Here is a 25,222-nt window from a genome sequence, read left to right as displayed (position 1 = left end):
ATGCTGTAGTGCAGCATTTCATCACAGTTTTATAAGAAACAACAGGTCTTTCAATATGCAGGGTAACTGTGGCAGGTTTTTCAATGGTAAACTGCAGACATACCCTCTTTTTATTTCATTAGAAAATACAAGGATTAACACACAAATATGGAAAAGGAGCTGCAATTAAATAGTTCTTGGTGATACAAATTACTAAGGTTGTGGTTTTGTACCAAAACCATGAGTCCTTTTTTTCTCAAATGGAAAGAAACTTTCCCAAGAAATACTGTTTTGTGCATATTAAAAGCAAGTTGATGAAGTGAAGTAGGAACTCCAAATCAAGATGTCTCAGGTTAGGTGGGAATGGGATAAGAATTTTCCTGTACAAGCTCTGGACAAATTGCAGGTCTATTTAAAGACTGTCAGTCTGCAATATCTTCCTTAGGTGGGAGGATTTTAAAATCCTTCTGTAGCTCCATTACTCTGTGTTACTATGCTATTTCAAATTACTAGAACATACATATCATGTGAAAGCCCCAGTCCCAGTGGGTATTAAAAAAATTAAACCCAAGGTTGTTTGAAAAATTTAGTGCTTATGTCTAGGGAAGAAAAAAACCCAGTGCATAAAATGCATACAATTAGAAGAAAAATTTGGGAATGAATAATCAAAGTCAGGGAAGCAGTAATAAAATATGACAAAAAGCAAATGGCCTATATCAGTGCAGGTTGTTTTAATACCTTTCTTCTGTAATTTTCTAGGCAAAACAAACACAATAAAATTCAGAAGGCTCTTACCTCCCCACTGTGCAGCTGGCAATCACAATACAATCAATTCCTTGCCAGAAGGCACACATGCACTCAACTATGATGTTGCAAACCAGAAGATATGAATATTCTCAGTAACAAGACATACATCTGAGGAGAACACAGGGTATACTTCAGCCTATGACAAAGGCTAAAAAGTTTGTGCTGCCTTTCAGACAAAGAAATGTGGAGATAGGAACCAACGTGGTGTGCAGAAATTTTTGCAATATAAAGCATACGAAGGAAGGGAAACAAGATTTCAAGAAAGAGGAGATAAGTAACATCAGATTGAAAATACAGTGATATAGTATCTTATTATCTAAAAGTGAATGGATGTATCACATATCATGGTATGTGGTCTGATAATTTGGTATTTGACTCTTATAATGGTCCACTCTTTTATTTCATTAGCACATCCTGGGTTTATTGCTTTATAATTGCAAACACAATGAGTCTACCTGCTTCTACAGTCAAACTTCTTGAGAATTTCCCAGAAGTCAAGGTGGAAGAGTTAAATTCCTTTAGTTTTTTTCTCTGTTCTGCTGGGTGTTTCCCTAGTCTTCAGAAGATACCCTGGAACTCTTCTGTTTGGTATTCATGAAGCTTGAGAAGTGTAGACGTTCAGCCTTTATTGTTGCTTTTTTCCTTTTTGTTGCTTAGCTGTATTTTTAAGGTTCATCTTGTCACTGTAGAGTGAATTTTCCTTTTTTCTGTTACAGCTTCCACAACCTTTCTTCAAGAATGTTATAGGAAGATCCCTTCTTGTATTAATCTACTGGCAGATTTCATCCAGATCATCCACTTTCCTTTCACTGCAAGGTGGTCCCTTTTCCTCTCACAGATTAAATGTGTAGGTGGATCTGCATCATTGTCTTGGTCTTTGTAGCCCACAGAAAGTTATGACCACTTCCCTGAAATGTAAGATAGTACTCTGCTCTTCTTACATCTTTCTTCTGATGTCAACCATCCTTCTGTATTTTTTTTTTTTATTTTTGGCCAACTAACATGCAGTCCCATGTACCGATTTCTGACGCACTGATTTCTTTTGATCTTTATATGCATACATGTTTTCATGGTGGTTTTTCTGTCCTGCAAATTATTAATTTTTTTTTTTTCCTGATAGAGTGACGTACTTACTTTTTCCACCCTCCGTAAGTTTTAGTAGTTACTAAAGTGAGGTATGTCAGGTCAGCTTGTCACCCATCTTCAGGTGGAGATACAATGCCCTCCTACTGATCACTGACATGGAGGGTGACACATCCTCCTTGTCTTCTCTTCCTATCTTTCCTAAAGAGTCTGTATCTACCCATCCCAACACTCCAGTCACAGGAGCTATTCCACAACACCTCCATGAGGCTGATAAGATCATAGCCCTGGTAGATGTGAGCTGTCTCTCACTCTTGTTTACTCCCCATGCTGAGGGCATTCCAATAGAAGCTGCTCTCAATGAAGACAGTTTACTGTCTGGAGTGGCTGGAATTACTTTCTGCTGTTCTCCTGATGACCTGTGATCCTTCTCCAGGCTCTGGGGTTCTCTTGTTGGTCCTGATATCAAAATGGAAAGTGGAAGGGGTGGAACAGATTGATTGTCCCCTCCCCTTGCAGCTATAGTTTAAAGCCCTCTTCATCTGTTTACCAAGCCTGTGACTGAAGTTACTCTTCCCCTTCTCGAATAGATGGACCCCCACCAGCCCTGGAACAGAAATTATGAGCAAGCTACTCGAAGGTTATATATGTAAACATACATGGTTTAAATCATTAGTCCTTTTGTAAAATCTTTATGGCTCTAGTAACACTTTTCTCGAAGTTTGTCCATTTTGGCTCTTAGGGGTTTAAACCCTGCAGGAAGAACTTCCCTCTTCACTTGTGTACTTCTGCAGTGCTGGCTGTGCTGAGATCCCAGCTTCAAATATGGGTGTTCTGGGCTCTGTTTTCATATTAAAAAATAATCAAATGGCTCTGTTTGTATAAATTAAGATATACTTTCCCTAGCACAAGCTGTTAATACTTGCCATAAATCAGCTATCGGATGAGTGGCTCTTTAAGAAGAAAAACATCCATATGCTTTACAAAAGAACAGGAGTTTAAAATACATACTAAAAAACATCCATTCCTTTTCAGCTTTCAACCGGTCAATTGCATAGATCAAAACAAGCGAAAAGTGAAGTACCCTGAAAACATTAGCTATGAGTTTGAATGTTTCTTATTTTATTACCTGCAGGTCAAAATGGATTGTTACATTAACATGGAAAATAGAGAAACCATAAGACCTAGCTTCCTGCAATTTAGCATATATTGGGCGAAAAATCAAAGAGGACATTTGTTTTATTATTGAGATGACTATGTAGGAGATGAGGATGCAGACCATCAATAATGTTGGCATTATTTTTAACTGAAATACTGTAGGACCATTATAGACATATAGTAAAAAGATAAGGACTTCAGCCTGTAACTAAAACACAAAAGGCACTGAATAGAGGCTGGTAGCTTCCCTTCCATTTATGGTATAATTGCAGCTGTTTTCAAGCAAGCTATAACATGAAAAGGAGTAAAAATTCAATGTCAGTAATGTAATTTGGTGTCATATATCAGTGTTTCTTAGCAACAACCCCGTAACATTCCATGGAGGCCATGCTCAAATGAAGTCATATTGCATCAGTGGAGAATATTTTCAATGAATGTTTATGCTTCAGGATTTTCTCTGAAAAACTGTGGATGTCACAAGAAGCTTGCTGCTCCAGGTTGAAAACATTAATTTTTTCTTTGTTTTCTTTTGTTTTTAAAAATATGCATATAATTCAGCTGTGACAGTGTTCATTAGACCAAAACCAAAACCAGCTTCAAAATACTTCTCTTCCCTTTATTGTAAAGGAAGATTGTCTGACCTGTCAGGAAGGGTGTCTTTCAGCTCCTGAGATCTCTCTTGAGTAACAGTCTTGGGATGGACCCACAGTGCTGAATGTTTATATGTGTAAAGCAACACTTGAAGAAAGAAGAAAGGGGGAGTTTTTTCCCCATATTCAAGATGCATCATCTAAGATATGCTCAAACCCCTTCTCTCCTAAAGTTCAAGCCATTTCGGAAACCAGGTGAATGTTTTAGATTTCAGCAACTAGAGGAGAAAGAATTTAATAAAATAATAAAACCAGAAAGATAAAAAGAACAGGGAATATTAGAGATACTTTGGTATCCTCTTCTAATATTTTTATAATCTTATGACTCTGTAGTCACAGAATCACAGAATCACAGAATCACTGGGTTGGAGGAGACCTTCAAGATCATAGAGTCCAACCCATGCCCTAACACCTCAACTAAACCATGGCACCCAGTGCCACACCCAGTCTTTCTTTAAACACATCCAGGAATGGCGACTCCACCACCTTTCCAGGCAGACCATTCCAGTACTTTATTGCTCTTCCCATAAAAACCTTTTTCCTAAAATCCAACTTATATTTCCCTTGGTGCAGCTTGAGACTGTGTCTTCTGGTTCTGTCAGTTGTTGCCTGGAGAAGGGCACCAATCCCCATTTGACTACAGCCACCCTTCAGGAAATTCCAGAGAGTGATAAAGTCACCCAGGCGGAACACCCCCAGCTCCCTCAAGTTGTTCCTCATAGGATTTGTTCTCCAAGCCCCTCACCAGCCTCGTTGCCTCCTCTGGACACACTCAAGCGTCTCAACATCCTTCCCAAACTGAGGGGCCAGAACTGGACACAGCACTCAAGGTGCAGCCTCACCAGTGCCAGGTACGGGGGGAGAATGACCTCCCTGCTCCTGCTGGCCACACTGCTCCTGATACAGGCCATTTGTTTCTACCCAAAACCCAAAAAGATGAGTATGAATTTAAACTGTTCTGACAACAACTTGGATCAGGATCAAATTCTCGTATACCACGTACAGGATGTTTGCATTACCTGCACCTCTGTATCCTGCATTGTCAGAACTCAAGAAAACACCTTCTAGAAATTTTCATGCCTGATGTACTTTGTACTTGCAGAAGATCAATTCAGCTTTTCTTCTTCCTTTCTGATCCAAGCATTAGGGAGATACACAGTCTTAGTGCTTTCAAAATATCAATTTTTTTTGATGGAGCACAGGTATAAAAGGATTGGACTTCGATCAAAGAATGAGCCTTCCCTTGTCAGAACAAGGGTACACCATTTCCTTCAAAATCGCTTGTCCAATCAGTTATCCAGCATTTAAGGTCCATCAGGAGTTTAGCTTCTGAAAAAGACACATTTTGTTACAAAGCAACAAAGCACCAAAGACAGCACCTCTGCTTGCCAGAGTTAAAATCCTGATGTTATTCAGAGGGTATTCAAGCGCTGATTACAGAGATGCTGAGGTTCATAAATCCTGTGAGAAAAATAATTTATTTTTCGAAGTCCTCATAGCAAAAATAGAAGCCAGCAAAGAGAGGCCCTCTTAGATGAAACACTTGCTTTCTGTCACACTGTGTAAGCAATCCCTGCTCCAAGGCCACGCAGGGGACATGTTGACACAGGCAGATGCAGATAGGGCATATCTCTCTCACTCCTGCTCTGGCCAGGAGTGCCAGAGCTGGTGCAAACCAGCTTTGACCAGGAACCCTTGAACTCATGTAAACACACCACAAGCCCATACTTTACCCCTTTGAACACTTTTATTTCAGGCCCTGGTGCACTGCAGCATTGCCGTGCAGGCCCTGAAGGCCGGAGCGGGCGCGGGACGGACATGCAGGACACACGCCGTCGGCCTGGCACGGCGCGGCCCGGTCCAGGTAGGAGCATGGGGATTTCTACAGGTGACCAAACCTACACCTAATCCAGTGTTCATCACTGCAGGCTGCGGGACAAAGCACGGGAAATCTGAAACCAGCATCTCTAAAGCAAGGGACTGTCAGGGAAGTTCTGCCTTGTCTCCAGGGCTTGTCTGGTGGCACAGGAGTGGCTGTGTTCCTGCAGTTTATCCTGATAAACAACCGTGTCCAGTCTGAGCTGCTGATTGGGCTCAGGTTAGCACTCGGGTTGTGACCGCCTATATCTGTCTCTCTCTTCTCACATGCTCTCTTTTCCTTCTCATCTGCACTGAGCACGGTGAGAAGAGAAAACGTAGTCGGGGAGGAAGTTATAACAAATTTACAAGACACAAAGGATCTCTGCAGATCAAAGTGTACTTTCAGTTTTCAGAGTAAAAGAAGAAGCTGAAATACCAAGCCTTTAAACTTCATTTTTCTCATGACAATTCTGTGATATGCCTCAAAATTTGAAATTTAATTTTTACAATTTCTTTTTTCCGCTTGTTTCACTGAAAGTTTTCTTTTGGAAAATTAATTTCAGTTTTATGTTTTTGCAGAACAGTCTATTGCAGGATCAGCAGCAAAAAATGAAAATATAAATGTGATGTGTAGCATAACTTTGAGAAGAAAACTAAGTGAATGCATACCATTTGAAATAACATTTTTCTGCTGGGTAGACAGCACAAGCAATCTCTTAGTTATCTTATAATTGCATTCCAGTTTACACTGAGAAAACAGTGGTTAAATCGATGGTGTGATGATGTTGCATTTGAGGAAATAAATTTAGCAACTTAGCTGCTAATCACATAATCTTAAAATTCTTTTCTCTAAATCAGTTTCTGGAGATCCTGTCAGGGTTAGTTCCAAGACTTAACTAATCCTGAGCTAATGCAGTAACCCACTGGGGAGATCATCTCATGGCCTCTGCTAAGGTCCACAGTGGGACTTCACAGACGTGGCACACTTGCCATACGGTAAATCCTGTTCTTCCAGGAATCATTGCTGTTGAAACATGAGGTATGTTCAGGAATGTTATGATTTTATTGTCTCTGTGTAAAACCCCTGATTCCTCTGCTGCATATCCACACATTTTTAAACAGTGGTAGAGAATTTAGAGTTCACCCGAAGTATACAGAAAATGTAGTTTCCCGGCACACTGAAAGCCGGAGTACCTGGGCTTCACCAAGGTCTTGCAATGTGTCTGTTCAACCTAATATCTCAGGTGTGTTTTTTAAGTCTTTTCAGACCTTGACAATGGATTTCTTTGACACTTAGATTTTGACTTATATAATCTGTTAGTGTTTCTTTCCATGTAAGACAGAAATTTTTGAGATGTAGAAGGGGAGAATGGAGCCTTTACTTGGGTAGAATTAGAAAAGATTTTCAGATTTCCTACAAAATAAAAGAAAGCACAAACCATTTAATTTTGAATCAACACCAAGTGTTTCAAAATCTGTATCCACAAACGTAATAATTTTGTTTTCTCTCCTCTGTACAAAGCTCTTTTATAAAGATCCTGGGGCCGTTTTCTTCTTTTAAGAAATGAGTATTGGCTCATAAGCATATACCAATTCAAATTTAAAAAAAAAAAAATAAAAAGAAAGCTTGGCTCAGGCATGTTAAAATGATATATTTGAATTTAAGCAATTTCAAAATTTCTTTCATTTCTTTCTTTTACTAATCAAAATAGTTTATTGAGATAACCTCATTTTAATTAATATTTCAAACCTATATTTGATTAATTTACTGTTAAAACATTAAAATTATTTATCTATAGTTACAAACAACTGATGCTCTCTGCAGAAATTGAAATTGGTTTTGGTGGCATGTAGTTTAAGTTGCTTTACCACAGTATTGTTTATTTTTACAAGAGTCAAAAAGTCCAAAATATTTGGGATTGCTCATTCCTGAAGAGCAACATTATACCAGAGCTCTAATTGTAGCTCTATTTATGGTTTCTCCCATTATAATATCAAATATTTTTGCAAAACATTTGTCTTAAAAACAAAAGTGATCTACTTGGGAGATTTTACACCTTACACAGGTATACTGAAAATTATGGAGGAACACTGTCACGGTTTTGTAATCACAAAATCCTTTGCAAACTCCCTAAGCTCTACTTCAATTATTTCTCACTTCAGTGGTGTATGTTCACCTTAGTTATGCCCTTTTCTATGGTGAGCCTAAACTGGTGAAAAGAAATCTGGGCAGCTTCTGTAGACCCAGAACTGCATCTGTACATCTCCTAATGGAATTCCTGAAAATCCTTCATTTCCCCAGACTCTAGGCATATGGCCTAAAAATTTTGTCACAAACCTTAGCAAATGGAAAATGCTTTGAGTATGCCAAAATCTGAATGACTCAGCTATGAATCCTTAAATTACCACATAGCTTTCTTTAGCTGAGGTTTGGAAAAGATATTGAGTACTTGCCCAGAGCTTACTACTTGAACAAGGTAGTTGTATCAGATTATGATAGGAGTTAACCTGATATTCAGCTTACTTTGTGAATCAAGAATCAGGTATTTAGTGGCTAGAATAAGAGCTTAAACACCTATGATAATTTGGTTATGACTCATAACAGAAATAAAAATTTAATTTTCCCAGAGCAAAATAATTTGCAGCAAAATTGTAAATCCCAGTTTATTTTAACTACAAGCCAACAGAATGCAAGACTATTAGAAATAAACCTGTTGTGTTCAGCAAGCTTATTTAGCATTTTTCACTAAGTGGTGACATTATTTTATATCGTAACTAAAATAGCTAATGCCTTGGATGTCCTTGTATGGGCTTCTTCAATTATCTTAGCAAGTTAGAAAAACTGCTATTCAGTAAGTCCTTGGTCCTGACTGCTTTGGCAAGCTTGGGCTCAGAAAACTCAGACATCCCAGACTGTAAGGTCCATCATTAGTGACTACCTGCATCATGTGGCAGAGAAGCATTGCAGACATAAAACCATGGGGCAGAAAGCAGTCCCTGCACTACAACATCTTGTGTAATAAGCAGAGGAATGGGTGCACAGTGAACTGTGATTGATCCAAAGTCACATAACCAGCTGCTGGGAAAATCAGGAGTTCTTATTGGCATATTAAATATTTTTTACTCAATATCCTCCACTCTTTTGCTATTAAAAGTAATTACTTCTGAAGTTACTTTCCATTTATCAGTCAAATGGAAAAGCCACAGTGTTTAGACTTCTCTTAAGTGCTTTTTAAAGCTCTTTAATCCTATTTTACTTGTTAAATATTAAAATTGAGATATAATTTAAAAATGAATGTATGCAATGAAATGAGACTAGAGAAAAGGGTGCCAGAAAAGATAGCAGAGATAGTAGAGAAACATTACATGTCAGCTTTCAGTGAGGAAGAAATAGTGAGTGATCATTGAGCCATTTTTCTGCCTAAATCCCATCTATGGTATTTCAGCATCTGATGGCATTTTCTTCTCTTTCTCTCTCTCTCTCTCATTCTCTCTCTCTCTCTGCAATGCCAGGACAAATTCATGCTGTTGATTTTTTCAGCACTGTGTAGCAATTGGTACCTATGGAGTTCTACCTTCTGCTAATATAAGCTAGCCATTTATTGCATTGCTAAGAACAAAATGACTGAGAAAAGACCCTGATGAGGTGGAGCCCAAGGATCTCAGAACCTCTGACTCTATTTGTAATGGATCAGGAGCTAAGAAGTAATCCAGGAACAATGTAATAGGAGACTCAGAGAAAAAAATGGAAGAGACTGAAGACTGAAGTAGATGTCCATGGCATTTCTGGACAAGAACATTTCTAACTGCTGGCAGTGATCAGGAAAGCAATGCAACTGTGGCAAGATATCACAAAGAAGGCTTCAATTAAGGGGGCTTAATTTGAAGGTTCATTTTTAGGTTCCTTTTTAGGCTAGACAAAATTACCTATGGTGCCTTTTTGGTTAGCTTTGCATAAAAATAATATGTATTAGTCAACCTAATTTAAAGATGTAACCATTTCCTAATTTTAGATGAAATAATATTTTAATTTTACCTGAATATTCATGAAATAATATTATACTAACCCATGCCTAATCTTTAAAATGTGGATTTTCTGGCTTTATTTATCTAATTCAAAAGTGTCTACAGCTGAAATGGAAGCTTTCACTCAGAACTATGGCTTAGTTAATTTGTATTTGTGCTGTCATCAGGTTAAATGTTACCATAATAAGCAACGTTTGTCATAATCCTGATGACCTCCCCTTCTTCCTAAGATTATGAATATGGAAAATTTAATATTTTAGTCTCAGATAATAGGAGAAATTGGCTCCAGTGTGGCTGCAGACCTGAGAAAGGTCACACACACACAAAAAATATATAAGAGGATCAAGAATTACTTTTCTCTGTGTCCAATCCATGTCACAAAATAACATTAATATTTCAAGCAACATACACAGTAAAAGAAAATCATGCCACTTAAAATAACTTTGAAAGTTTCCTTGAACTTATTCTAACACATAAAAATATGAATATGCCTGTTCTAGAAACAAAAGCATTAAGTTTTTGAAGGTTTTGGAAATATCAAGTGTACAATCTGAAGATCTCTGTGTTGTGTGAGAGTATAAAACAGCTCCAAAACATGTCCAGACAATACCTTAAGTACTTGAAAAACCACAATCTATGTTAGGGCTTCATAGCAGTGATGGATTGTTCTACTTAACTCCTCATGAAGCCTCTGCCTCCTTGGGCAGCTGAACTCTTTCTCCCAAATCTGGCATCTTCATTTCTTCACTGGCAGCAGTAATTGTCCTTTGGGCAGCTCTGCTCTCCTGCTCCTCCTGTGAAGGGTCTGGCCCTTACATGCATTGCACAGCACTGAGCACAGCAAGAGAATGAAAACACATGTATCTCCAAAAGAGTCACCAAGTCACCACACCAAAAAATTCTATCTTAAAACATTGTATGCAAATCCTCTTGGCTTATAAATACTTAAGTGTGAAAAAAAACCCCTACTTTGCTGATGGTTGTAGCATTTCTTACACCGAATATTTACTGCACAAAGCCATGCTATATACAGTGTTGGTTGTGCAGACAAGACAGTTATAGGAGCCCTCATCTGTTTCTCTATGGTTTGTGTTATTGCTTGTGGTCATTTGAGCTCCTAGACAAGAAAATTTTTCTGCAATATTCTCAAAAGATAGAAAGGAAGATGACAAGGTGTGCATTCTCATTTATTCATAAAATCCTAGTGATACCCTTGATTAGCAGTACACAAAATCTTTTGTCCTGCTATCAGCCTGAAAAGTTCCTCTTTCAAATACTGAATAAAAATATAAATTTGTCAGAATTCAAGTGTTTTGCCACGTAGCAAGTGTAAAGTCAAGGGATTGACAAATGCGAGTTTAAATAACAGACTATGGCAATCATCTCTATGAGCTGCAAGAACCCTTTTGGATTCCTTTTTTAATTGGTGCTGCACTTGTTCCAGTGCCTTGAGAATTGTTATGACAGTAATTATGTCTGCAATTGAATAGAGAGCAATAGTGGAGAAATACTCGTGCCTTGGTTGGTCTTGCACTTCTTTCATTACATCAATACAAGTACCACTCAAGCAAACTCTTGCAAGAAAGAATGTGCTCACATGTCAAAAATCCCAGTCATCTCAAAGGTGCAGTTTGGTGCCACTTATATGTGCTATGTTGACTCTGAAGTTGTCTCAAAATGATTCCTGGAAAATAAACACAAGTCCTTTCTGTTACACATGCTAGGAAAAGATAAAAAAACAATGAATATTTTTTTTCATACAACATAGTCAATAAAGTTACTTTAATAATTATAACAGCAGTATAATTGGCATACATAGACTAACTTTTCTTCTGAGCCTTGGAAAATTGGGAAAAAGTTTTAAATATAGTCTTTGAAACTGAAGTACTTGAAAAAGAAATTTAGGTATCTAAAAGTCCCTCTTCTGGTTTCACCAGGGACTAATATTTTGTGTGGTTATAGGCACACTGTGACTGAATGTTCATATATAAGCTCATCTGGAGGTTACAAGACCAGAATTTGGCTTCATCATGAGGATTGCAAAATTTGGGCAGTATCTAAAGTTTATGTATAAATGGGCAGTACTGGTTCATAGTATGAAACTGACACATATAGAGATATGTTAAGAACTATTCATTTGAATAGACTTAATTTTGAAAGCCTTGTCAGTTGAATCTTGCATGAGATAGAGAGTTATGCAGATTGTGTTCAAAGAGGAGGGAGCAAGGAAAGGCCTGGACCGGCAGTCTCTGAGTCCTGGCAAGGCTAACACTATTCTAGGTCAAATAGCTGTAAATAGGTTTGCACATGCTGTAAATGTGTGTATGGGGAACATTTTCCAAAGAACCTATCCACGGACAATCACCCTTCATTTTAGGACCTAGCTGTTCAGACTAAAAACCTACTTTGTCCCCCATCTCAGTGCAATATACTCCCACTGAAGAAGTACAGTCATGTAGACAAGTTGAACTGATTTTAGTACATCAGCTTTACATCTGGATGGACTAGGGATGGTCTGATAGGCTCAGACTATGTATTCTTTGGTTTCTGTAATGCTATTACTTTTCTCTAGCTGGTTGCATCCAATTCACTGCAATTATTAAATCTCAAAGGACAAGCCCTTTAGTCACAAGTCCTTTTAGCTATTATCCCTAATAGTTCTCTGGATGCCTTTTCTGCCTTTAAATTAAGATCTCTTTAATGCCCTTAAATAATCATGGGTGTAAGCAGAACAGTCAAGTTAATCAAACATAAATGTCTCCAGTGCTGTGAAGTCTGTATTCCAGTGGGAAAGTGGAATTATTTTGTATGCTGTTCTTTAAGGAAAGAACGGCATACAAAATAATGTTTTTTATATAGTTATACCTATACATTATATCAATATGTTTCTATAAAAACTAAAATAACATTAAATGTTCAATATATTAATATTGCATATTATATATATTACATGGTGTTTATTGATTATATAGTAATATAATTAAAAATTAATTGAAATGGCAATATGATGTAAAGGTACATTAATTAGGCAGTTAGTGATAACTATGTAGCATTTTAGGTAAAAGATTATATGTAAGGGTGTAGCTCTTTTGTCTATGTAATACTGGTCACTTATATTGAATGGTAAAAGTTAAGAAACAGCAGAAATGCCAAAATTAAGTCTGTTTAACCTTTATGTCATCCAGTGTATTATAGTGATACAGAATGTGGTTTGTCGAAACACAAGTACTGTTATTCAGCTGAAAAAGTCACTTAGATGCTCAGAGGAAGCCACTTGGACCTCTTCCTTTGTGCCCCAGAGAAGGTACTTCAGTGTTCCAAATGCAAAATGCTGAATAGGTAACACCATGTAATATTTGCTTTGGTTCCTCTCAGTCTTAGTGTGACTTTATCTTGCTTATTGTATGTAAGCTGTCCCTTATGTTAAGACTTGAAATAGTTATTTTCTTTTATGCTTGTTACCATAGAGCACCCTACGAACACAAATAAGTTAGCCATCTCAGATCCCAGATATGGTATTTTGTAAACTCCATAAGTATATGTCCCAGAATTTACAGAAGCAGCCTATAAAGTGTGTCATTACCTGTGTTCTTCACTGGAGATGCCTGGAACTTGTCTGATGGCCACCAGTCACTCATGGCATTTGCTGGCTTCAGCTGCACTGACTTGTCAGCATCTAGGAAATGCAGACTGTGGCTGTCTTGGGCTGGGGACCCAGATGGGAGGCAGTATGTCATTAGTGGTCCAGTGTGGTTGTTTACCTAGTATAAAATGAAAATCCACAAATCTGCAGTTTGGAATCAATGTGCACCACAGTCTGTACTAATCCTCACTTTACTAAGTTTATAGCTATCTGTTTAAATTCCTATTGTTAACCTCATCCCTTGAAATAATGCATGCAGTTCTTTCCTTTTTAAACACAAGTTTCATGGGAAAATAGTAGTGCAATTTCTTCCAAGAGACAGGGTGTGCCAGTCAAGTTGAATTGCTTACTTATGTACCCTACAAATGTCAGGATGTCCAGTCATCTCATCTATAACACCAAAAGACATTCAGGAAACTTAAGGGAGCTGCTGTGATTAATCTCTATATACTTATTATACAAGCAGAGGTCAACAAACTTACTGTATTTAAGGTTTTTTTTCTGCATTAAACTAATGAGAAGAATCAAAATATTTTCATTTTCATCGGAGGAATCATGGCAGAATCTAGGTTGTGGTACTTTTCACTTCCATAAAAAATACACTTGTTTATAAAAGAATAAAAATGCTTGATGAGAAAGAAAATGTTTTAACACAGAACAGGCCGGTCAGAACTTTGTCTCATATACTCTTTTATTTGAAGATTAATTAATTAATCCTTTTAATTTTTCACCTTTGATAATGGTAGTACTTTAAGGGTTTTTTTCCTGGTTTTTGCATTTGTTTTTACAAAACTAATTTTTTTCAAATTGATACTCTGTCTATCCTCACGGTTTCTTCTTTGCCTAGTATCCTGAAAACTTCTAGAATCGGTATTTCTTACAACAGTCAAATATCAGTTATCTGGATTGCAGATTATTTATGCAAGTTATGGAAAGACTCTTAAGGTTTGGCACAAGCACAGCTCCACTGTTTCTCACACCACTTTACCTCTGGGACTAGTGTTGCCACTGTTCTGCAGCAAAACACACAGAAAAACAACCCTGGCAGATATAACCTGGTTTGCAGCAAGCCCATCCAGGTCAGGTGCCTTGAGATCTCCTTATGAAGAGTGGAGCTGCTGGGGAGTACAAATACCCTCCACCCAGAACAGATCTCTGAGTCCCAGAAGCCGGTTGGGTTCGATGCAAACACACGTGAACACCTGGAGCTGGCTGAGCTCAGCACAGGGCTGAGCTCAACAACAAGCCAGAGGCTGGGAGAGCAGTGCTGATCCCAAGAGACAGGGCTTGCCCCTAAAAAATACAATATCCACCACGTGTTTTTCCTGGGAAGATGCAGTCTATGTTCCTATTTATTGTACCCAAGTCTCAGCATTTTCTGGCTTCTAGGAGGAAGTGCTGCCTTGAGTGCAGCACCAAGGCACATGCTAGGCTTTGCATTTGCACTGTGCCGTGCTATGCTAGAGGGAAAAAGTCCATCCAAAGCACCAAGGATAGCACAGACCTGCATGGTAGCTTCTCTGAGCAAGGCAGACGAGGTCCAAACTTGTTGTTAAACTAGAGCTAATAAAGAGTATTTGTTGCCTACTGGAGATACGGGTGGTACTTTGAACCACATTCTCCCTGAGCTATACAACCCTCATGCAGTGCCCTCCTGCAGACCTTTCTCTTTGATTTGTAGATTATAGAGGGTGTGGTCACATATTCTGAATTTATTGATCTAATTTACATGCTAAGAATCACCATTCAAAGGTGCCTAGATTCCTCCACAGGCAGCTACAGAGAATTTAGACTCTGGAACTAAGGTGTTGGGTATCAAGCAGTCAAAGTAATTGAAAGTAGATGGTGTACATGTTTAGCAGAATGACGTTTAAATCACACTATTACCTCATATTCTATTGCCCAGAAAATCACTTCAGAAATAATTATCTAAAATTTACTAGAAAAAAATGCAATGTGGAAATGAAATTTCAGCTCACTGTTCTCCTTACATTTCCTGGAGGCGTTCTTCAGTTCAAAGTAAATGGAAGTAGAAATACTTAATAACTATTGAAGTACTCAGTGTGGACAGGGACTTGTCGGAGAGAAGAGCACTCTCTTGGCACCTGTTGGGAAAGAAGGAAAATGAACAACTGAACCAGACATCATCTACATGCGAGATGCGCAATAACTTAGAATATTTCTATTAAAGAAAAAAAAAGTACGAGGTTGAGGTGATTGAAGGACTGCAAGCCATGTCCAGAAACCTCCAGAAATTAAATTTTTGACAAATATTCCTATAGACAAATGCTGTTTTGACAGTGGCTGCAGCCAGAAATGGGAAGGTGAAAGATCTTGAGACAAGTAAAAATCATGGCCAATACTGTCCATTTTTGAAGGGTACATTTCTATTTCATGCACAAGAGAAGCACTGAAGTACGGTCCCAGAAGACCCAAAAGAGCTCACAGGCTGACAATCAGCAGCAGCTGGGAAAGTTCTCTGGCAATGATGACAAATGTGGGTAGGAAGGCAGCAGGAGTGGTGGTAGAGTTGAAGAGTGAGATCACAAATAACAAAAGCTGCCTTTTACCCGGCAATGCATGCCCTGGAGCTCCACATACTGCAGAGACTGACTATTTCAGATGCTTCTTAGCTTGGATAAGGATGTTAGTCTATGTTTGAACTGCTGCCATGGACATGTGAGAAGGTTAGTAATGTTGACATAACTTATTTTGTAGATTAATTTTTTTATCTCTGGTTTATTGTTTTATTGTGTTTCTTTATCCCCTTATAAAGTTATGTATGTTCAAATTACTTTGACTGGTACAGGTACTCCTTACTTTTGCATATCTTCTTTGTCTGATTTCTTAAAGCACAGATTTTTAAGCTTTCAGAAGGAACTGATAGAGTTGTATTGGCTTCTTGTAAGTGTTACTGAGCACAGTCAGTTTATGATTCATACTGCCTAGCCAGCCATAATCTTCCAGTTCATCTTTATCTTCCATGACAAGACTGGGAGTTGAGTTCAACACCTTCCATGCTTGCTAAATTATTTCTTTATGTTTTTTGAAATTCTTACGGCAGAGATTTTACTATTCTCAGAGAAGATCTGTGCAGTTGCAGCACGTAGTGTCAGTCTGAGCTGTATTTGTCATTGTAGTACTTTCCCCTGCATTTGTAACTTCTTTCCTGGCTGTGTGGGTTTGTGGCTGTATCCAAACCCACTGAAATCAGTATAAAGGTTTTATGACTGGTGGGATTTGATCTTATGTTTCAGGCTGGAAAACAGTTAGTCAAATATACATGAAAATCAAAAAGGTGTTTTGAAGTACCTGCATAATACCTACTAAATTAAGATGAATTAATCTCATAGGAAGACAGATGTCTTTCTAATGAAAAGGTTAAGTAATCCTTTTGCAATCCTCCTTCAGGGCTTTGTATGGCAATGCTTTGTATTGCACCTAGAGGAGTTTCCCTGGGTCACTTGATCACCATTTACATTACATTGAACCTCTACTCTGGATGTGGTTAAAGGGAAACACTCCACATTTGACTATCCAACCAAACAGAAACAGTAATATATGGAGGAAATTAAGTTCTGAAATAAAGAAACAATATAGGGGCAGTAATATTGTTGGTCAGCTATCGTTGTTAATAGAAAACGTAGTGAACTTGTTCAACTTGATTTAAAGAGTGCACATGACGATGCTAAAGGACAGCATCAGGAACAACTATTCATCTCTTAATTTCAGACTAATTAATCGCTGCTATTAACATAATTGTTACAGGGTGTTGCTTACCCATTTCCCCTCAACAGTCTTGACAGAGGCTTTATCTCAGGTTAAGGTGAAGAAGTATTTGCCTTACAGCATATTAATCTTGTGGAAATTATTAGGTTTGTCTGTACATACTCTTGTAGCATCTGCTTCCACTGAAGTATCAACAGAAGCATCACTAAAGGGGAGATAAGTCACTGAATGTGGACATATGTAAGTGCATTTCAAATCTCACATGCATGATTTTTCATTGCCTTCTTTTGCACTGACTTCTAGGTTCTGTAACATAGATCTAGATTTGTATGTGAGACTAACAAAAAAAAAAAAACCCTCACTGCCTATTATTCCTCTGTTCTTGGAATGCTCTTGTGGGGAAGAAGGCTTATTGTAAAATTCAGAGTAGGAATACGAAGAAAAAGATGGATATAGAGATTCCAGGGAATGATGAGGCTGCATGAATGTGGGAGAGTTCAAGTTTATGGGAACCATAAAAAAAAGGGAAACCTAGATGTTTTGGTATTCAAAGGGAAGAAATGTGGATGGATAAGAGCACCAAGAAAAGAAATGAACAGTGACAATTGGTAATTAAATTGTAGTCTAGCCAGACCACATGCATTCTGAATAAGAAACAGGAGGGAAATGCATGGACAGGTTGAGACTAGGATGGCATCAGGGAAAAGAATAGCAGAGGAATAATGGTATTCTCTTACCATGGCTTTTACTGCCAAAGAATACAAATAAAAGGGATTTTTTTGGTTGTTTTTTCTTTCACTAGCAAAACAGCAAGGCTGATATTCCCACCCCCCTTCCTCTGAAAAAAAACCAAACCATAAAACTGGACCATTTGAAACTTGTTCAAAGAATCAGTTTCAAAAAGAATCCCTCTAGCAAATGGTCACAAGTCAATTTCTTATGATACTCTTTTTACACAGCATTTGAAGGTCATTCATCAAAAAGTTATAAGATTATTACTGTATTAATCCAGTCGCTGATTTCTGAAAATTAATTTCACTGACTTGCAAGACTAGGCACTCAAAACTATAGAAACTTGAATTCACAGGTTCATCCTAATATTTTTCCCTGCAGTTGACACATGTATGGCATCTAAGCTTTATCTGGAAAGAACTTCAAACTTTTCTGGAGTATGTTTTGGAGTTAGGGATATTTTTTGTTTTTGTTTGTTTGCAATATTTATTTTCTGTCAAAAGCTGTTTGTATTCATGTCTTAAAATAAGAGAAACATTCCCTGTATTATTTTAACCAATTTTAAAGACATGTCGTGTACATGCCATCCAACAAAATCCCTAATGCAACACCACCCATTCCACAGCCAGTCAAATGCTTTCTTTCTCATACAACATTCGGTCCTTCCAGCTGAGAACTTACAGGTTTATTTACTGAATTTATCAAATTAAAGCTATTTGTATTTTGTGCCCTGAACTCCACTGTTCACTTGAGAAGCCATATTTGGCATGGGCATCAGTAAAGGAGAAGTGTTGCTGCACTGCTGTAGTTTTTATGAACAGCATTAAATACAGAAAATGCCTAGAATCTCTGACCACTCTGAAAAAAAGCGCAGTTTGTCCAATCTTGGTCTTCTTATCAGCAATAAATCAGGTTTTCCATCTCTTTTTAGTCAGGAAATATTACTGTGATACAGTCATGAAATTGATGCTATTGCTACCTTGCAAATTACCGCAGCCCTAGATTTCAATAGTGCTCAAAACTGCACCATGAGGTTGGTGTTCCCATGCAAATCCTCACGCTGGAGCCCAGAAATGTCTGCCTTGCTTCTGCTCTTAAAATCTACCTCTAAAGGGAACAAAGCGTCTAAGTGGTTTAATCTTTAATATTACTGCTCCAGCCAAAATTGTTTTATGGTATAGTTTCAGGTTACAGTGTGGTTCAATTTGAATACAAATATTAAAAATGTTCAGTCATCAGTTTTCAAGGTGTGCTAGAGGTTGCCTGGGACCTTAATCTACAGTCCTCAGCTGCTTCTTTAGGGTCATCTTGTCTTTACCAATCTTGTCTGAGAGTTTATTTATGCATTTCCAGTTAGCCATTCACTGACAATGACAGTGCAGTGGAGTAGCTGTCTTTCACTGCCAAGTGCATATTCTTTGCCTAGAGCCCAACCAATTTGTTGTAAGAGGAAACAACCCAACCAAATCACAACTATTCTTTTGGTCATTTCTCAAATGATGGACTGACTGTCTCTCTAACTTCTTTTTGGAATCTGATGTACCTTCTTGGTCTTTTACCAATAAATGCAAGGGAAATGAAATCTTTCTTCTGAGTACAAAATATATCAGCTGCCTTTTGAAACCAAGTATGAGAAGGTGGAAATATTAACAAACATCTTCAGTAACATTTTGGACTGCAAAACACTTATGCCCAGTTCCCTGAATCATAAACTACTTCCTCTGAAGCTTTCAGTAAGAAATTCAGGACATGTTCTAACTCATGTTTAGATGTTCTAGCTCCTGAAGCTATTAAGGATCTCTCTGCAGGCAGGAGGGTTAGTCAAAAGTGTACAGGGATGAAACTTTTTGAATCTCATCCTCTGGAGACCTCACTTCCCATCTACAAGCAGGGAGAAGGGACTTTGCTGCATCGGAAATGTATTCCTCATGAGGATAAGTGCACTGAAGAATGCCAGGCATTTGCACTTTGACACTACAGCTGTGTCAGTGCCGGACACAGAACACGTTACGGAGGCTTCGCAACAAAAATGTCAGAAAACTTACTGTGCCGGGGTGACTGTGTGATAGGCAATAGAGTTTGTCTTGGCCCATGCTTCTGAAATTTCCTTAGGCATTAGTGATGGCTGAGGGGCTGTGAGCTGTGACCACAGTAATTACTTCCTTCTGATAGTGAAGAACTGAGAGCCTATTTGTGTGCAGAGAGGAGCATAGCTCTGAAAGCCAGATGAAATCAAGCAGAACCCAAAAAATGGAAAATGACTGGTGGTACCAACTGATCACAGGCAGTAATGAGGATTTCAGTAAGCTGAGAAAGCAAGAATTACTATAGTGCAAACAACTCTTCAATACAAAGATAAGTACATTTCGTGTTAAGGCCTGACTCTGAGGAATCTGGAGGGAATGTAGTCTTTGAAGATTGCCTAAGAAATAAGTGCTCAAAGTTCACAGGCTGACTTAATCAAAGCAAGTCACCCATTAAGACCTCCTTCACATCCCAAGTGCTTTGTATCTCAAGGCATATCTCCTTTCTGTGCACAGAAAAGAGGGCTTTTTCTCTATGATTTTGTTAGTGATGAGGTATTTTATAACAAAACTACCATCAGAAAGCCATTTATGCCTCTTTTTTATTGGAGGCATAAATGGCTTTCTGATGGTAGCATTGGATTTTTGTGGTGGGTTCTGTGATTTGTTTGGTTGCTAGCATTGGATTTTTGTGGTGGGTTCTGTGATTTGTTTGGTTTGGTCATCTTCTAGCTGAAGACAGGATGTGTGTTATGGACTGTTGTGCTCATTTCCACTACCCATTCTCCATCACTTCCTGAATCTTGATTAGTCTGGTCAGGGAGTATGAAAACCTCTCTTGCACTGGCAGAACAATGGCACTCTGCATAGAGAATCCTACAGTGAAATCTTCTGTTCTCCTAGATCACAGATGCTGATGTCCAGAGCAAAATTCTATTAGTGGTGGCATGGGGCATGAGTGTGATAGGACACTTCCCAGGCTTCCCAACCCTTGGAAAAGGAGGAAGGGAGAACTGAATCACTCAGCCTAGAAGAGTCAAATCCAAAGATGATATTTGTCAAGGTTAAACAGCCAACATAAACACTTGCACCTTCTGAGGCCTTTTCCTTTTCCAGGGGAAATCACTGTATTAACCATTCTCTCACTGTTAGTGGCAGAGATGCTACAGGATCATTGTGGGGAATAGCTTCTGGTAGGGAAAAAGAGGGATCAACAAGTGGCTAGCTGGAGGGACCTAAAGGGACCAAGGCCTTTATTTAAATGCCCTTGAGGTGCCTTGGTCACAAGACAGAGTCTGGCAGGGATGCACTCGTGCTAGTCCCAGACTCTGCCCAGACTACAATCACAGGTCATGTCACAAACCCTGGTGACCTGGGAGCTCTGCTGGAATTTATCATCCCAGCAAACAGTACACTTGCCAGCCCAATGAATTAAGTAGCTCTGGGGTGGAGTTGCAACACAGTAGGCTCATTAACTTATTGTGAAATAAGCAGAATGTTATGGAATAGCACAGATCAGTGGAGGATACACGGGACCAACATCCCCTTTGTTCCTGCAGGCAGGATTACCAGGTAAAGGCATATCTTTAATAAATTTTGCTCCTTCAACACTTACAGGTATATATCTGTTCTAATTGCCTTGTTTAACTAGTTTTGAGTCCTTGATTTGCTTGAGTTCTACCTTTAGGGGCAATATTTGATCCTTATGAAACAGTGAGGAGGAAAATGAGTATTGTGATGGTCACAGCAAAAAAAATTTTCTGCTCTTCCAAGCTACATTTCACATTCAACAAAAGTTTCATGTATTCTGCCTTTGGAAAAGTGGGGAGACTCATCTATCTTAAGGATGACAGTTTGATTTAGAAAAGGAATGAACCCCACCTGTAGTGGTCAGCTGAAGTCAGCTGTTCTGCTGCCTATAAATGGCCAGGACACTGATGAATAAATAGCTAGAGTGCACAAATAATGGAAACATTACTCTTATATCAAGGCATTACAAAATGTGTTGTTAGCCTACAATTATGGGAACTTGGAAGAAATTTTTTTTTTTTTTATTGATAAGGAAATATAAGAGGCATTGTTGGGATGGGGAGAAGAATGGTTCAATATTCTAAAAGAAGTTAAAAAGCAGTGAGAGACATACCAGCAAAGGAAATTTCCACATCTCACATCCTAAGGAATTTCCATTGTATCTCTAGAGAAAGCAAGAAGAGGCAGTAACCATGGACTAAGCTGGCAGCCTTCTGAGGGAGAAAGAACAAAAGGCTGAGATAGAGAAGAAAAAGGAGAGCTTAAGTGTTAAAAATGGCAAGAAAGACAATGATCATATCAAATTTGTACTTTGGAGTACAGTGATACAACACTTACAGGATAAAGTGGCCATGATTGAATGCTGCAAAGAGTCTAGGAAACATGAAGGAAAAGTGATCTCTCTCTGACTACTGAGGGGCAAGCTGATCCTTTTCTCCATTTTGAGACAACAGGAGGTATCCAGGTCATTATAGCAGGAGAAAGGACTAAGAAATTCAGTGCATCTACTTTATTGTTATCAGTAAAAACCAAGTCATTCTCATCTGTTGCAATCAAGTGTAATTAGGTAAAAAATTATCAAGTGAGTACACTTCAGGCTTATTCTGTTAGCACTGGATTTAGTTTTAGACCTGTTTTTCCAGTTTTGTTGGCTTGATATGCTTTGAAAGAGGCCATTTCAGTCTGTGACCCAGGACACTACAGATGCTTATTGTTCCTATTTTAACAAAACCACAAGGTCTAGGAATAAAATGGCAAAAGAAAATAAGAAGCAAAACTGTAACTAATAGCATTTATTAGCTCATTCTGGTATTAATGAAAATACAGTTTAACACCAATGTTGCTTTTTTGTCTAGTTTAATGACAAATTTTTTCATTGGACTCAAATTTTAGTTTTGTAACAATTATCATGGTAACAATCATGGTCTTCATTTTGCTGGGGAAAAAAGTGTGATGATCACCACTCAGTGGGGACAGATGGGGATTAGACTGCTATATAAAATATGTGTATATTTTTTTATTTAGTTCTTTTGTTTGAAAAATTAATTTAAAAACTGACTTGAAGAATTGAGAGATGTTATGGAAATGAGACTGGCTCAAAAGTTTTGTTTGCTTTCCCTCTAGTCCCGTAGCCCTGTGACTTCAGAGCTCACCACAGCTCTGAGCCCTGCTTTGATTATCAAACACCAAGCACATTCTTGGAGCTGGTTCTCTCAGACCAGACCCTGTAGGGTGTGGAAAGGGAGCTCAAATCCTGGCAAGCAAGGACCCACCAGATTATTTATCTCATGAAGTAAATGTCTCAGTGCTCAGTGTAATACCTCTGTGTAGTGGCTCTTCTGCCTGGATTCAGATGCTGCATTTCTTGCTGCAGCTGCTGTGGATAGCAAAGCTCTCATGAGTATGTGAAGGGCCTGGCCCTGTGGTGTGGCCCTTATCTGAACTCAGAAGACAAGGAACAGCCAATATTTTAAACTGCAGAGTTCAGAACAGTAACCATCTTCTAGCATTAAGGATTTACAGATTTTATTTTAATGATGTAAAAGAACAAGTTAATTCAGAATAGCATTAAACTTTTGTTTGTAACAAATATCTTCCCTGTGTCCTTTCCTCTAACATACTTATTCAGATGGATATTTCAATCAGGTATATATAAAAAACTTTCAAGACAACAAATAAATCCTAAGAGTGGGGAAGGGAAGATAGCTTCCCCCACCATGGGGGAAGGAGTTAACTGATTTCCTATAACAGAAAAGCCTTTGAGTCCATGATACTGCAATCATGGATGCAGAGGCAAAAAACAGCACCAGTTATGAGATAACACAGTCTTCCTTCATAAAATATTTGCAATTTATAGTTCAGTTACAAAAGTGTTCTGGGAACGATCATAAGTAGCTTCAGCCTCTGAAAACATTAACCTGAACTGAAGCAGAGCTGTGCAGCAGAAAGCAGGGAAGGAAAGAGGTGGGATCTGAAAAGGAGGGCAAAGATTCAGAAAGAATATTAATGTACATAAATATTAATGTCTTTCTCTTACATAGAAGAGACTCCAGAAAGTCTTGATGTATGAAGCAGCATCTGAAAGGAAAAATAGAGACAATGAGCATTGCTGCTCTAGTAATTTTTATTCCAACTCTGTATTCCTGAACTGCGATCTCCAACAGCTGTGCCTGGATGGGGGGAGAGGAGTTGTGGTTGGAGATCACTAGCTGGGGGGAAAACTCCCAGGAGTTTACACAAAGCATCATTTAAAATCTGAGTGCATTGACACAAAGAGAGTTTTTGGTTGGGTTACACAGACAGAAAACTGGTAGATGTTTGGGTAGAGTATGACAAAAACCCCTTTGTTTTCATGCTATTAGGTTTTAAGTTATGGAAATTAATAAGAGACAGCTCAAGTAGGCAGATGATCATGTCTACATCTGTACTGCTAAGTGAAACAGAAGCAGTCACTGATGGGCAATGCCCACACTTACATAGCTTTTGGCCATGGTTTCCTCTGGGCCCCCATCCAGCACTTGTATAGTATAATTATTATTTCTGTAGCTAAAATTGTGTGAAGGCTCAGGTTTCAGTCTGCCAGACCGGTGTTTTCATAGTGTGAAACTGCATGAATGTTCTGCAAACCCCTGACATGTACCATGTTGCATGCCCAGGGATTCAGACACTGCTGGGACAGTGCTGGGACTGTCTAAGAGCAAGGAGCCAGCTCCAGTGGTTTAGTCATCTCTGTACTTTCTACTGGAAACAGTTCCCAGCCAGTGCTATTCCCCTGGCATTATTCAGGACTTGCTGACTCAGACCAAAACTATGCCAAAGAGTGTGTTACATGATGGGGATGGTACCGGGCCCAGTAAGAAATCTCATTGCCAGGTCCTGTTTTCTTTTTTTGTTGCATTGAAATTACTTTCACCAAGAGAGAAGATAGGATTTAGTAGAAAAGGGATCCCTTTAGTGCAAGGGATGACTGGATGGAGCTTTGTCAGCAATGCTTAGGGGATCAAGGTAGATAGGTACATGTACTCTTCCTGGCACTGCCTGTCCTACTCCTTGGGGTGGCCAGGCTTCTCATCTTTCCCTGTAACAGTGGCCTCTCTTTGACAGCAATCACCAGCACTGTAGTGACAGTGGCTTGCTCTAAAGAAGGGTCTGCAGGCAGAAAGATGGATCAGACAGGGGACTTTGTACAGAGATAAGGCAGCATTAATGAGACAAAACAGAAAATTCAAGGAACAGTGTGTTTCACTCCCAAAACATGTGATCTGGACCTTGTAGTCTCTGAGAAACCTCAGCAGAACCCAAGGTGGGGCTGGATTGCTGGGAGCTTCCCAGAAGCTGAGCACTTTGCTCACACTAGGTTCAGCAACGGGATCATGTCAGGACTGATGTGGATTTCAGATTTTGTGACTCCAGAGCAACCAGATCTAATATATGGCAGCCAAATACCTGTATTTCACTGCTCAAACCAAAGTCACAGGCTTAGGACCTTGGGTAGCAGAACT

At 38.7% G+C, this 25,222-nt stretch overlaps 1 protein-coding gene across 1 annotated transcript in view; it reads left to right on the top strand.

Annotated features, from left to right (window-relative positions):
• Positions 1-5,332: 5,332 nt before the first annotated feature.
• Positions 5,333-25,222, top strand: part of GHR (growth hormone receptor) — a 149,769-nt gene continuing 129,879 nt past the window's right edge. The window contains 1 exon segment of the mRNA XM_050986568.1: positions 5,333-5,541. The gene's annotated coding sequence lies outside the window, so the exon portion shown is untranslated.

This window comes from Serinus canaria, chromosome Z (genome assembly GCF_022539315.1).
Source record: "Serinus canaria isolate serCan28SL12 chromosome Z, serCan2020, whole genome shotgun sequence".
In the NCBI taxonomy this organism is placed as follows: domain Eukaryota; kingdom Metazoa; phylum Chordata; class Aves; order Passeriformes; family Fringillidae; genus Serinus; species Serinus canaria.
Note: the sequence above shows the minus strand (reverse complement) of the source record. Positions and strands in the feature narration are given on the sequence as shown.